Source organism: Sphaerodactylus townsendi, linkage group LG06 (assembly GCF_021028975.2).
Source record: "Sphaerodactylus townsendi isolate TG3544 linkage group LG06, MPM_Stown_v2.3, whole genome shotgun sequence".
Lineage (NCBI taxonomy): Eukaryota > Metazoa > Chordata > Lepidosauria > Squamata > Sphaerodactylidae > Sphaerodactylus > Sphaerodactylus townsendi.
In genome coordinates this window covers 92,306,424-92,320,377 of record NC_059430.1, presented here as the reverse complement: position 1 = coordinate 92,320,377, position 13,954 = coordinate 92,306,424, and the positions used below count along the sequence as shown (strand labels likewise).

General features: G+C 42.7%; 1 long non-coding RNA gene across 1 annotated transcript; it reads right to left on the bottom strand.

Annotated features, from left to right (window-relative positions):
* Positions 1–3,669: 3,669 nt before the first annotated feature.
* On the bottom strand, positions 3,670–13,917 carry LOC125435863. Its single transcript, XR_007244930.1, has 3 exons — positions 11,190–13,917; positions 9,944–10,074; positions 3,670–3,794 (listed from the first exon to the last, which is right to left on the bottom strand). It is a non-coding gene; the product is annotated as an uncharacterized LOC125435863 (long non-coding RNA).
* Between the last annotated feature and the right edge of the window lie 37 nt (positions 13,918–13,954).

Below are 13,954 nucleotides of genomic sequence, written 5' to 3'. Positions count from 1 at the left end.
AATTGGCTGCCTGCTCACAAACAGCAAATGGAGCATGAGCGAGACTGGTGTTTGAGCACAGCTTGATCAGCCACTGGCACAAGTTTCACTGCTACAAATTCCCTCTTGCACATCGCATTATGGTAACAGAGAAGTTCAGCAGAACTCAGGGCCAATGTGGCAGTGCAAGCCCAACAGCACAACAAAACCAATTCCAAACCAGAGAATCCAAGCAGATTGATCTGTTTTTGTATTGTCGAAGGCTTTCACGGCCTGATTCAACTGGTTGTGTTGGGTTTTCTGGGCTACGTGGCCGCAGTCTGGTAGATCTTGTTTCTAATGTGTCTAGTGCGAAGGGAGAGAACATCATCTAGGGCCAGGGCTCTTGCGCTGGTGTCAGAGCAAGAAGCCACTACCAACTTACTGCTCCTAAAAGCCCCCAAAAAGCCAGAGAAAAGACTGCTTCCCCTTCTCACTAGACACAGTGTGTAACAGACTTCTCTCTGTAATACACCTCAGAAGATGCCAGCCACAGATGCAGGCGAAACATTAGGAACAAGATCTACCAGACCACAGGCACACAGCCTGGAAAACCCACCTCAACCAGTGATCTGTTTTTGTTATGCAGAAGCAAGGGCCATAGAAGTCCAGCACAACAACCTTAAGCATGGGGGAGCACTTTTGAAGCCCAGCAGAACCAATGACAAATCAGAGAATCCCAGCAAGGTGTTGTTTTGTGGAAACAAGAGCAATCCACAGAAACCTGCAGAACTATTTTAAGTACAGAGGGCAACTTTTGCAAGCCCAGCAGAACCAAAGGCAATATACTGACAAACAAAAATCAATCGGGCATAAATGAAATCCAATGGACAGCTGCAGGTTAGGCAACAACCCCAAAATAAACACCCAATGCAAGGAATAGTGTCAAATGTGTATTTGACTGAAAAAATACCTGAAAAATACTGGTAAGATTTTTTCAGATATTTTTTCCTGTTCAGATATTCCAAACACACACCCCTAGTTTCTTCCACCTTCCAGCCCCGTACCTTTCTGACTGGCAACCCTATAATCACTGTCCTGGCACTGATTGTACAATAAAGTATGCAAAGCACTTTGAACGCTGAAAATGTATTATAGAAATCTACCATATAGCCTCATGCAAAATTGAGTCCATTGGAGATGAGCAATCAGTGATTGTACATGAGCCAAAAAAAACCCCATCTTACAATCCTTGCAGTTTCTGAAGTATTTTTCCCCTTTTTTTCCAGGAGGGACTTGGGGCTAGCCAAACCTGTACATGCTTGGTAAGAGAAAGGTCCGACATGTTTTCACTGCATGCAGCATTGCATCACTCTTGCTTCCGTTTATTGTCTGCTAAGTTGAGGAGGTAAGAACATACTAAATGGGATGATATCACATGATTCTTGAGCATGTGCTTGGGATGGAGGGGGGCTGGCAACAATGTTTGCCCTGAGATAGGTAACTTGAGTTTACTGAGGAATCAAATGCTGCTAAGGATGGGGAGCAGGCAGAAAAGTGAAACCACCCCAATTTAGCTGAGAGGCAGCATCAGAGCACCAGCTGTGCATTCAGGGTCACAGATTTTCAGCCAAAATGATCAGGGCCTGAGCCAGTCCGGGGCAAATTTCCAAAGCAGCAGAAGACAATGAGTGCATGTGCAAAGGCCCTTCCTGCTGGCTCCTATTGATGACAGTTCAAGACTGAATGAGCTTCTGGGATTTCTGAAAATGTTCTCTTTTGAATTTGAGAAGAAGCAGCCCGTTTTGAACAAAACATTCCACATGTTTGTGTGCATGCCAGCCTTATGGTATGTAGGCATTTTAATGCCTAGTTATGGACACACAGAAAGAGAGGCTAAAATGAAGAGAGCTGCGGTTTTACAAAATTTAAGAAAATAGATAAGATAAAATTAAGCTAAATGCAAAAAAATTTTCAGTTAGTTGCAATAGTGTCAGGGTTCCATCTCCAGTTACCATTTTTTATTTCAGAAACGTCCGTCTCTTGTAATGCCTTAAATGACAAGTCTTAGATGAGTGTGCAGGATCCAAGCCACATCCAAAGAGGAACCTGGACAGTTCAATGGGGCTGGTGCAAACGCACAGGCAAATATTTGCAAAGGTCCCTCTGCACTGAGTGCATCGGAACCTACCCTGATTTATAGCGCAACCAGGGGTCCTGTGGCACCTTAAAGGTGACCCAAGGTGCACAAAACCCAGAAGAAGCTCCATGCTCCCTTCATCAGTTGCACAAAATCTTCACCCACAATACTCCAGTTTAATTTTGCTGCAACGGTGCTCCACTCTTATGTAAAGAAATGGTTGATTTTGATAGAAAAATGAATACTGTTTAAGGTGGCAGGAAATAGGAAGCAGGCTGCCAACCTTTATAAAGCTGTGGTAGAAAAAGGTGTGGGGGGATGCAGATGGAGGCCTTACCACCGTTGAGTCTACAAGTCTTTCCTACTATAGGCTCATCAGCTGCCAAACCCAAAAGCCAGTCCAGAGTCACTGGGATGAATCATACAACTTTTGGCTGAGGTGAAGGCTGGCTAGCAGGCTGCGGATGCTCTTCCTCAGTGCACTGCATGAAGGAATCTTTCATCTCTTCAATGCACCTTTGAAAATGAGGGCAGGCAGCATTTTTCTCCAGGAAAGATTTTATAACTAAGGACTAAGCATAAGCAAAGCAAAGAGAATACTGGGCTTGTGCTTTAGCCAAGAACCACGAGGCCTGCTGACTCTCCAGGACCATCACAATGCCCTGGAACAGGAGGACTTTAGAATTCAATTCAAGCCTGTTCTTCTTAGAAACAATAATGTTTCCTCCACACACAGCCCCACTTGAGTTAAATAAATATTCTTGAGAAAGCATCTGCTTGGGTGGAGGGGGGCATTGTCCTAATGAAAATGAAAATTATAGCTGACTATCAGATTGTTTACAAATCATTAAACAGAGGATTTTGTTTTCCATTCCATGTTCCTGGGATTTCCAGAGTGACAGACTTTTCAATTTTGCAGGCACTTAGAATTTTACCATCTCAGAAGACATGTGAGGGAATTGGGCTATGTGAAAGCACACGCATGCCAAAATCTCTGGTTACAACCCTCCCCCCTTTCCAAACTCAAGAAGCTTAGCAATCTTCTTGAAACACTACCACCCTTCTGAGATGTTAGCTTTCCACATTCAGGGAGGCGTTTGCAAGGCATGTGGTCGAACAAGCAACCCCTTGGCACACATTCTGAGTTGGTGCAGTTTCATATCTCATCCAATGCTCTGCTCAAGCTCCCTCCTGTTCATTTACCGGTAGTTCAGATTAAGTGATTTGTAAATTGTCTGTCTAATAGTGACGTTCATCTGCATAACCATCTGCATAAGGGCATTCTTTTTTCAGAAATTCTTTGCAGGTGATGGAGGCCTCAGAATTCCAAAGTCCTGTGTACCTTCTGTTCCCTTGACGGAAGTGGTTGCCAATTACTGGACAGGAGCTACGTGCACAAAGCCTTGGTGTGTGGCCCAGACTGGAAGCACATGCACAGTATCCTTTATGTGCACAGAAATGTGCACAGAAATGTACATGTATGCCTCTAGCTGGTGTGATGCTCATCTGTGTTAATAGGTTTTGAAAGGAAAATCTCTACCACACAGAAAAAAACCAAGACAAACAGGACAAGAATTCTTAGGCAATTTATCGAAGTATGAGGCCGTGTAGTGCTGTCCAGGGGTTAAGAACCAATCCACCCTTGGGAGCTGGGTTTTGTTTTGTTTTTTGGCTGTGTGACATCAGTTGAAACAACCTGCAAAATTTGGAAAGGCAAAAGAAAAAAAAGTCAGAGGCATCTAATTATGCTGGGATTCTCAATTGTTGGTAGCAAAACTCATTATCCTCAGCACTATGTGTCATTTTATGGAAGAGTTCTGTGAGAAAAATAACATTTCATCTTGCGTGGCTGACACCTCAGCAGCCCGTTGATGAATGTCACCTGGAGAGCAAAGGAAGCCTCCGTGCTTGGCTTGTGGAAGTCAGGAGGCCTCACAGAACGTGTCTCAGCTGGCTGCCATGGTGATTTGTCATCAATAATATTCATGAAAATTGGCAACAGTAGGATGATTTTGCTTCGGCAGGGTTTCAGAAAATGCCTTCCATGGCAGAGAACTGTGACTGTGGAGAAGCCTACTTGCCAGGAAGGCTGCCATTTGGGCCTGGGACTACAAAACTTGGGTCCTTCACTGGTTAATCTCTCTTTGAACTATCTCCACATATTTAGTTAAAATATATATAGTTTCACCTTACCAGAGGATGAGTCCACACATCCACTTCAAGTGAGATGCAGCAAACATTAGTAATCCTGTTCTGATATTGTTCTCTCTCTCTCTAGCTCAGGGGTAGGGAACCTGTGGCTCTCCAGATGTTCAGGAACTACAATTCCCATCAGCCCCTACCAGCATGGCCAATTGGCCATGCTGACAGAGGCTGATGGGAATTGTAGTTCCTGAACATCTGGAGGGCCGCAGGTTCCCTACCCCTGTGCTTGTTTGATATTTTGGAGAGCACTCTCACAGAGTAACATTAGATTATATAAATTCATGGAGGCTTTTCTGTATCAGCAATTAACAGTTATAACAGTTCAGTGAAACCTCCATGTTACTATTATTGTTTATTGTTTATAACATTTGCTAGTCTCCTTTCTACCTCACACAAACTATTAATTTTATATGCTGGCAGAAAATATCAGGGAAAGGCCACCACTTTCATATCCCGCTTGTGGACTTCTGCCTGGACGCCGCTGAAAATAGGACAATGGATTAGACAGGCCCTTTGCTCTGAACCCCCCCCCCCTTTTGCATTATACTGCCATTGTTGTATGTGCAGCAATGGAATCATGTGCTTTTCACCCAGGAATTTCTCTACGTTCTTTACTTTTCTAGAATTGTGCCTTTGAAAATCTCTCTATTCCCAACTAGTTTTACCATCTAGTTTTACCATCATAGAATAAACATCATGTTTTCCACAATGGCTAACCAAATGCCCTGGGAAGACCTACAGCATGGCATGGAGACAAAAGCGTTCCCCTATTGTGGCCCAGCAATGCAACTGGTATTTACAGGTACACTGCCTCTGAACACAGAGGTTCAATTTAGTTTATTCACCCACAAGTTGAATACCCACCCACAAGCTTTTAAAGCCATGTAAGCTAGTGAACACCAAAGCATCTTGTGGCAATGAGTCTCCCAATTTACACATTATGTGAAGCAGAACTTCCTTTTATCTGTCCTGAATACATTACCCATCGTATCCTCCCCCAGTTATAGCCATACAGGAGAGGAAGAAAAAGTTATCTTTCTTGAGTCTTTGCATAATTGTGTGATCCTCTAGACAACCCCCTTACTGATTCTCCCTCTAAAACCTCAAACTCTTCATCAGTTTCTCATAGGGAAAGTGCTCCAAATTTGCCATCATTTTGGTTCCCATTTTCTGTATCTTTCTCCAGTCTGTTGTACCCTTTTAAAACTGTCTAGGGAAGTTTTTTTTTTTCATCCTGACATCTAAATTACTGTTTGGGGATTATTATTTTCCAGATATGGAAAAACTACACATTTAAACCTTGTTTGAATCATGAAGCAGCTAGTCCTTCACAAGGCTCCTTCCTTCTTTTCAAACCAGTCAAAACAATCCTAGTGAAAGATAGACAGTGGAAAGCTCAGTTGCCACTGGAAACTGAAAGGAAACATGAAACCCGAATCACAGGGAGAGGCCATTGCTAACCAAACGAACCTCAGACATCTAGCTTTCTCTATCATTGTGTATATGCAGAGGTAGAAAAAGGTGGCTGGTGAAATAGACGGGATGGAGCTAGAAAGCCCAGGATGGAAAGATATTCCCCACACCCTGAAGACTTTCCCCTCATTTTCTTTCCAACAGCAAAGTTAGAAATTTGGGGGAGATTTGAGAAGTATGGAAATTTATTTTTCCCTGAGGAGTTTCCAACTATTTTTTAGCAAAAAGTCCTATAAAATATGTTTTGGAATTAGTAATGACATGTTTTTTCAAGGTATGTTTTTATCCACTCAAAATGTTTAGCAATCTACACAGGATCAGAGAATAATTTGTGCAGACAGTGGTGGGATCCAAAAATTTTAGTAACAGGTTCCCTCGCCAGTCCCCCCTCAGCAAAGGGGACAGAGGCGTACCTTGGCAAACCTGAGCCCTGGGCAAAACCTGAGTTGGATGCCCCCCCCATGGGCAGCCACCCCACCACGACCCCCCAAAATGTTTTTGCACCAGGTCATTTCTAAATCATCATCACATTATAGAAAATGCCCCAACTCACAAATCTGAACACAGCAATGGTGAAACACACAGGTTCTTTGATAGAGACTGGTGAGATAAAAGGTACGAAAGGCTGAGAATCAATGAATTGCAGTACCTGAAAGGGATTAACCCAGTTCAGGGAGTTACATTATTAGTCGCAATTGCTATATGGAACCTTCACATTCAAAGGCAGTATGCCTCTCGGGGAGGGGAGGGCGTGGAGATGGAAAAGCGGACCCAATTAGTAACCCCCTCTCGGCACACACAAATAATTAGTAACCCACTCTCAGGAACTGGTGAGAACCTGCTGGATCCCACCTCTGCAGACAGGTGACAAACACAGACTAGTGCATTTTCCAAAAAATATATTCAGTGTTCCAATGTGATTTTGTTCACCATTAATGTGTTATAGTGTGCGCAATGATAACACTTTGCTGAAAATGTCAGTGTTTTAATTCAGTTAATGAAGTTTAACTTGACTTGTGCAACTTGTTATGTAATCACATGAGACTGTGTCTGTACAAATAACACACTTCCTTTTGTTTAAAGCAGATGCTATTTTCTAATTTTGACTTTTATTCCCCCCAACCTCTCAAATGGCAAAAACTAACATGCATGTACTAAGGCAGCAGAGGGTGCAGGAGTTTGCAACTCTTTCTCTCTCAAGTATTGGATAAACTCACAATTTTGTTTGTAGAAACCAAAGGCATTTATAATTCTAAACTCCATTTATATGCCCAATAATATATTTGGACTTTATCTATTTAAAACAGCAAAATTATACTTGATAGGGAAGTACAGCATGCACATTTGTCTTAGCTGGCTGTATTTAACATCCCAATCCACCCCTGGCAAGACTGCAGTTCAGACCAGTGGCATGTTTGAGAAAATGGAGCCCAGGGCAAGAACTGATTTTGCCCCACCCTGGCCTGCAAGCATCCAGCACCCATCTTTTTAATAACTGCATAAAGGCAATTCAACTTTTAAAAACCACAACAATGTGGACCAGTAATACATTTCCGTGTGTATACAGATAACCAGAAGGTTATATAACTTTTAAATAGCCACAGTTACGAGTTGTTGGAAGCCGTGGCTAATTTTTTTAATGCCGTTATTTTAACTCTCCCGAAGTTGTAAAGGCTGTTGTTACCTTGTGGTGTTGATGTTCATGTTGATGTTGAATTATTTATATGCCATTTAAGGTATTCGATTCAACTGTGTGTATACAAATGTTCATGGAGAGGGGCTGAAGCTCAGTGGTGGCCAAGCATATATATGCTTTGCATGCAGAAGGCCCCAGGTTTAAATTCTGACATCTCTGGTTGAAGGGTAATAACCACCATCAGCCACACTAAATGCCAGTTCAAGTATGTTAAAAGTTCTCCTGAAGCATCACAGCAGTTTTCATTCTACAGAAATGAGAACTCACACAAAGATCACCCTTGGTAGGCTGTTTGGTATTCTTTCCCCATTCTGAACAACCAATCATACTTGTCAGAGCATTAAACAAGAATATGCTGGTTCAGTATTCTAAAAAGAACCAAAGGGTTTTCACTTTGATAAAGTGCTTGCAATAAGTTCTGTACAGTGCTAATTTTAAAAAAAGACTATCCCATACGCTTTAGAAGTATTCAGTTGCTTCTTCTGCAGATTTTGTGTTTTGTTTTTGAAAGGTGATTGTGCTTTCATTTCTTTCAGCTATTTTCACTTAGATATTAGAGACAAAAGCATGTATAGCAGGCATATCAATATTTTAAATATACATATTAAATAAAGAGTTTAATCTTATGGAAAAGCCCCAGGCTTGTGGGGAACCATTCGGGGCTTCCCCCACTGGCCCGGACTCGAGCAAAGGAAAGAGCCGGGCAGCAGTGGGGAGCTACAAGTGCAAAATCAGCCAAGAAGAAGCTTTTGAAGGCATATCTGGCAGTCTAGAATTCTTCAGAGGCAATTCCAGAGGAATTTCAAGGGCCGTGAAAAGACCGTCCATAGGATTTGCAAAAATTCTCACATGGGTTCTAAATATCTGCAAATTACTGAGTTACATTTAAAATGACATTCCAAGAATTTGGCAATACATTGTTGGGGAAAACACTCTTTTAAAATACCCTTTTAGACTGAGTCAAAACTCACAAAGGTATTTTTAAAAAGTCCTCCAATTTATGCAGATAGCTTTGTAGCATATGAAAATATAATGCTAATAGACAAAATGCACACAGCACACAGCACACATTGTTTAAAAATAAAAAGCCTTTAATGCACCTTTTGATGCAATGGCATGAAAAGTGGCACATGCAAAAAAAACAACAAGAAGAAAAAACTACCATAATGTGAATACATTTCCAGAAATATTATAGTAGAACAAAACCAGGAAATAAATATTGTGATACTAAACTAACAGTATGAACACTTATTGTAATTCTGTAAAAATTAATGGGGGGGAGGAAAATTCCTCAATAACACACCCCTGAAATTGCATATGACTGGCTAATTCACACATCAGGAAGAAGTCAGGGCCATGCCAACAGTGGCAAATAAAAGGAAAAAAATCAAGGTGTTGAATCAAGTCCTTTATTGTTACTTCCTGATCCTGATGCAATTCATGTCATGATCAAAAAGTAACAACAAAAAAATATTCAGTACCTTGATTTTTTTCCCTTATGCTTGGCTAATTCACACACCACCATGTCTGTTTTTTCATGGCAACTTCCCGTGGAACTCAGTGATGCATGTAGGTCAGAATACATGTGTAGGTAACATGATGTAGTGTCATCCTTTTTAGTTGCCTGAATGAAGGAACAGGCACATCATTTCTACCCACCTCCAGTTCTGAATTCTGGGAAGAAGTCATAGGGATGTATGTTAGGGTGGTAATGCAGGAATTGTGACCAGGTATTTGGCTATCAGATTCAGGTTGAGCCTTTTCAGTACAACCTTGCCCTACTTAGTTCAGCATGTCCTGTGGCAGACTACAAACATCACAATCAAGACCAACAAATGGCAGTAACCGTAGGTGTTTGTTGCATGTAGCCATGAGAAGACATGCCATCCACAGAGGAAAGCTGCCCTTTAATTTACCCAGTAATTTCCCATTGGGCTGCTGCTTTGGAGAGTTGCTGGGGGGCCTGGTGTCAAGTGGTTCCTGCAAAACAAGTTTCCACCTGATCAATTGGTACCAAAGCCCAGCTCCAAGCCAAAGGGACCCATGTTTTTTCCAGAGCTACTTCCTCCAGGGCTGTTTTAACATTTCAAGTTGACCTATCTTGATGCCATCATTTCCCTAGTCCAGAACATGAATTAACAGTGCCCAGACACATCTCCATGGTGTGCAGGACACATCTTGTTGTTTGTGTTACTCTAACTGAAAATAATGTCAGGTCCAGGTTCAAACTGACAGAGGACAGAATGCATCGGTATTTTGGGGGAGGGGCCAAAGCTCAGCAAAAAAACCCACACACATTTTGCATGCCATAGGTCCCCAGTTCACTTTCATGTAAAGGTTTTCTTGCCCGTGGACTGGGAGCATATTTTGCTGGAGGTAGACAGTTGCAGCCAAGCATGGTCAAGTGATAGCCAGTGGTTTGGCACAGTCTAAGACAACTCCCTGTACTCTTAGCCCCATTGTCACCTGACCTGCAGGAATCAGATCCAATGGAATGAGAACACCCAAGGTCCAGCTAGAGCTCTCTACACATGGGCTGTAGAACAACATCAGTCTTCAACGCTTTCAGACCTGGCACTCCTTTCTAACTCCAGTCTGCTGCCTGAAACATAAATATTTGTTAATAAATGTTTGTTTTAAAAAAACACCAAAAACCTAATGGAACAGAACACTCAAACAGTGGGCAGGTGATGCTCTGGGAAGCCAGCCCAAGAACAGAAGCAAGTCTCAGCAACTGCTCTTCATCCCCACCTTAGCTTATTCACCAAGACCATGAGTGTTTCTGGGCTTCCTCTTGCCTTTCTTCAAACACTCACCTTCCCTCTGCTTCCCCCTGCCCATGTCTAAGGGAAAGAGATGCAGGCTGAGGAGAAGCCACAGTGAGGGCATCTTTTTTTTAATTTTTATAAACTCTCAGCTGAAGATCCATGCCATAAGATAGTGGATTCTCACTTTCAACTGTCTTCTACAAGTCAGACACTTGGTCGATCAAGAATATGGCTTCTCTGGGGAGTGGACTCTACAGCATTATACCCTGCTGAGGCCTCTCCCCTCCACAAAGCCTTCCTCCCTCAAACTTCACCATAACATCTCCAGAAATTTCCCACACTGGAGTTGGCAACCCCAGCCAGGCATGGCTCCAGCAAGTCCTCCCTAGCATGCCAAAATAAGCCTGTAAAGAACCCCTCTACCCTTGCCTTGGAATCTGTGGTTGCCTAGCAACAGAATCTGTTTCTTAAAGTCGCAGGCACTCCTTTTTATCATGTTTGGCTTTCTAAAACTTCCCATTTTTTTAATTTTCGATTGTTTTGCAAACCTGGGGCCCTTTTCAGGTTTGCAGAAAGATCTGTCTTGCCTGTTCACGGTTCCAGCCACCACATTCAAGGATTTGCCAACTTTGTTATTAGATATATAGATATACACGCACTTGAGTGTTTGGCCTACCCACCCCTCAGCTCTTACAAAGATCATAAATATAATTCAAGGCAAAAAAAAATGCACAGAACATTGACAAATATTTTCCTTTGTGAGGCATCTCATCTTTATGCTTTGGAGGTTGTTCCTCACGAACTCCCTTTGCAGACCCCCCCTCCTCTCCACACCCTTGAAAATACATTCCAAACAGAAGCATGGAGGCAGGACAGAGATTGAAAACATTTTAAAGAGTTGGAGAGGATGACAGTACAGGTTTTAAATATAGCACAAGAGCACACTCACTTTTCTCAGCAAACTGGCAAACACAATGTTAAGTGGCTCCAAGAAAATAGCACGCCATTTGGCAGACTTGGTAGGTGTGTGTGGGAAACCGTTAATCTGATTGTGTGCAGCTTCCAGACTTCTACTGTAGCACTCTTTTACAGGCACGGCTCCAAGGAATTGCCCACGCAGAACTGGGCAGAGCTCGCAAGGCACAGATGGCAGTCACATGATGGCACAGTCTGGAGGAGTGGGCACTGCTAGCACACACTGTCCGGTGAAGCTGCTGTTTTTCTTGTCACCTGCACAGAAGCAACTCTCTCTCTCTCCCTATCTCAGAGCAGTTCCTGGTTGCCCTATAGGAGAGAACTCATGCTGGCACCTGAGGATTGTGTGTTGTAAGTCTTCTGTGAGATTCTCATTCTCTTTCAGTGTCCTTTTCTCTTGTGGCTGTTATGCCAAGGATTGTATCTGTGAGACCTCAGTCAGAAAATTGCTGCCCAAGGAGAGTTTCTCCTGTGCCTGTTAGAAATTTTACTGCTTGCAGGCTGAACAGAATCAGGCCAGAAACATTCTCCTGCAGTTTTCAAGGAAGGCTGATGTTTTGGCATCCCATAAAACCACAGCTGATCCTGTGACTCATCTGCATCCACCCTTTTGTTTATTTAATATATAGGTATACCACAGTTCTCAAATTTTAAAAATCTCCACTTCTATTCATAAACAGCATTCATACACATCTTAGGATGAGGATTTTCAACTTCCTGATTATAAGAGCAGTTTGACAGTGGAATATACTGCCTTGGAGTGTGGTGGAGTCTCCTTCTTGGGAGGTTTTTGAACAGAGGCTGGATGTACATCTGTTGAGAGTGCTTTGATTGTGTGTTCCTGCATTGCAGGGGGGGTTGAATTTGATGTCCCTTGTGGTCTCCTCCAACGCTATGATTTTATCTTATTTTGTGTATCTGTACAGAATGTCAGAATAACACCTTGCATGACACTATAGATGTCTGCAAGGTACTCTAACCACACGATTCATAGCACAGCTAAAGAGAATTGCTTTCAAAGTTGATACAGCCTGCAAACCGCAGGATTTTACTCAAGCTCATTCATTGATGAGACTTATTTCCAAGTGACTGCCTTTAAGATCAGAGTACAAGTTTCATTAAGTTCAACTTGGATTGCAGCTGATTTGCATGCACAGAATGGGCTGTGCTGTGCTGAAGCATAACATCTCAAACACTTGACTTTACATGCCAGAGTAGCTCTGCTTCCACATGACTTGCTCTGCCATGAGTGCAGTCAATTTGGGCAGTGGATTTTGAACACTGTTCAAAGGCAGTGAACAAAATTTTGATTGAGCTGCCCAGCCCCATGAACTTAAGATGTGATCTTATCTCTGTGGCCTTGCAGTCAGTTCTATAAAAACTGAAACCTATTCTTAGTACATTTCAGTGATAGAGATGGTGTGTGGAAGTGAAGAAAAGGGAATGCAAGGAAAGGAAATTTGTTTAACAGAGTCGCATCAACAACATCTAGAGACGTGTGTTGGAAGACCAGAAATACACCACCAATTAGGGGGGAAGAAAGAGAGGACCCTGTATCATTTCTATCTTTCGCACCAAATATCTTGATGGAGCCCTGAAGAAGTTACGCTAACATGGCAGGGAGATACATGAGCACAGACCTCTTGGACTGGGATGTCACCTCCATTGCCTATCAGATTAACCCCTAAAAACAATGGACACAATTCTGAAGAAATGGCATTCTCGTGTGAGAGGAATGGATCCTGTGCTTCGTTTTCCATTCATATCAATAGGATTCTGGGAAGATTGTACCCATTATTTGGCAGTTAAGTCTACCAAAATCAAGCATTTCTCAGCAGTCTGTTTTGGCCCTTTGCGTAGTGTAGGCGACTGATTGGCTGTTGCACTGCTGGACTAGATGGGCCATTGGTCTGATCCAGCAGGGCTCATCTTATGTTCTTATGAGGCTTAGATGCTCCTATCCATACCATTATCTGCAGTCGAAATCTTTTTATCCTTGTGGTGAGAGGGATAGAAGACCTGTGCAAATTTGCTCAGTGAAGCCTTCAGTTGCAAGTTGCTCTGTGTGTGCTCGTGCATGTATGCATGCAAAAAAATATATGCTCACTCCTCCATCTCATGGAAAGAATTCTCAGCCTTAGCCAGGCATAAATAGCTCTGCTTGGTGGGACTGTGCATCTGGGCAGAATACTCTAGCAAAGATCTCTTGTGTTATTCATTCCACAGCAAATGGTACAGACCTCCTGGCATTCTACCTTCTATAAGCTTGTACTGATTTCATCTTTAGTGCCATTTGTATTTCTCCAAATGCCATTCAACTTTTGTTCTCATCACTGTCTTTCAGTTAGATATCACTCTCAATAATGTGATGCTTTTAGTTAGCTCACATCTAAATAATATTATACTATGGAAGAGCTCTATAGTGCATTCACTATAACTCATCTACCCAGGGAATCCTGGGGACTGTTTTTCCTGCAAGAAGAACTAAGGATTTCATGGGCAAAGCAGCACATTCCCAAAGGTACAATTCTGAAGAATCTTTGGGAAAAGACTTATTGGCTAAACTCAGGGGCAGTGTGAGGGGAAACTGCGCCTGGGGCACGCGTGCGCCCTGCGCCCCTGCCATGCCCCTGCCCACGCTCCCGCACAGGCATGCACCTAGTGCATTGCGCCACACACACCCCGGCGCTACACCACTGGCTGAACTGGTACAGAATAATTGCAACATTACACAGCAGA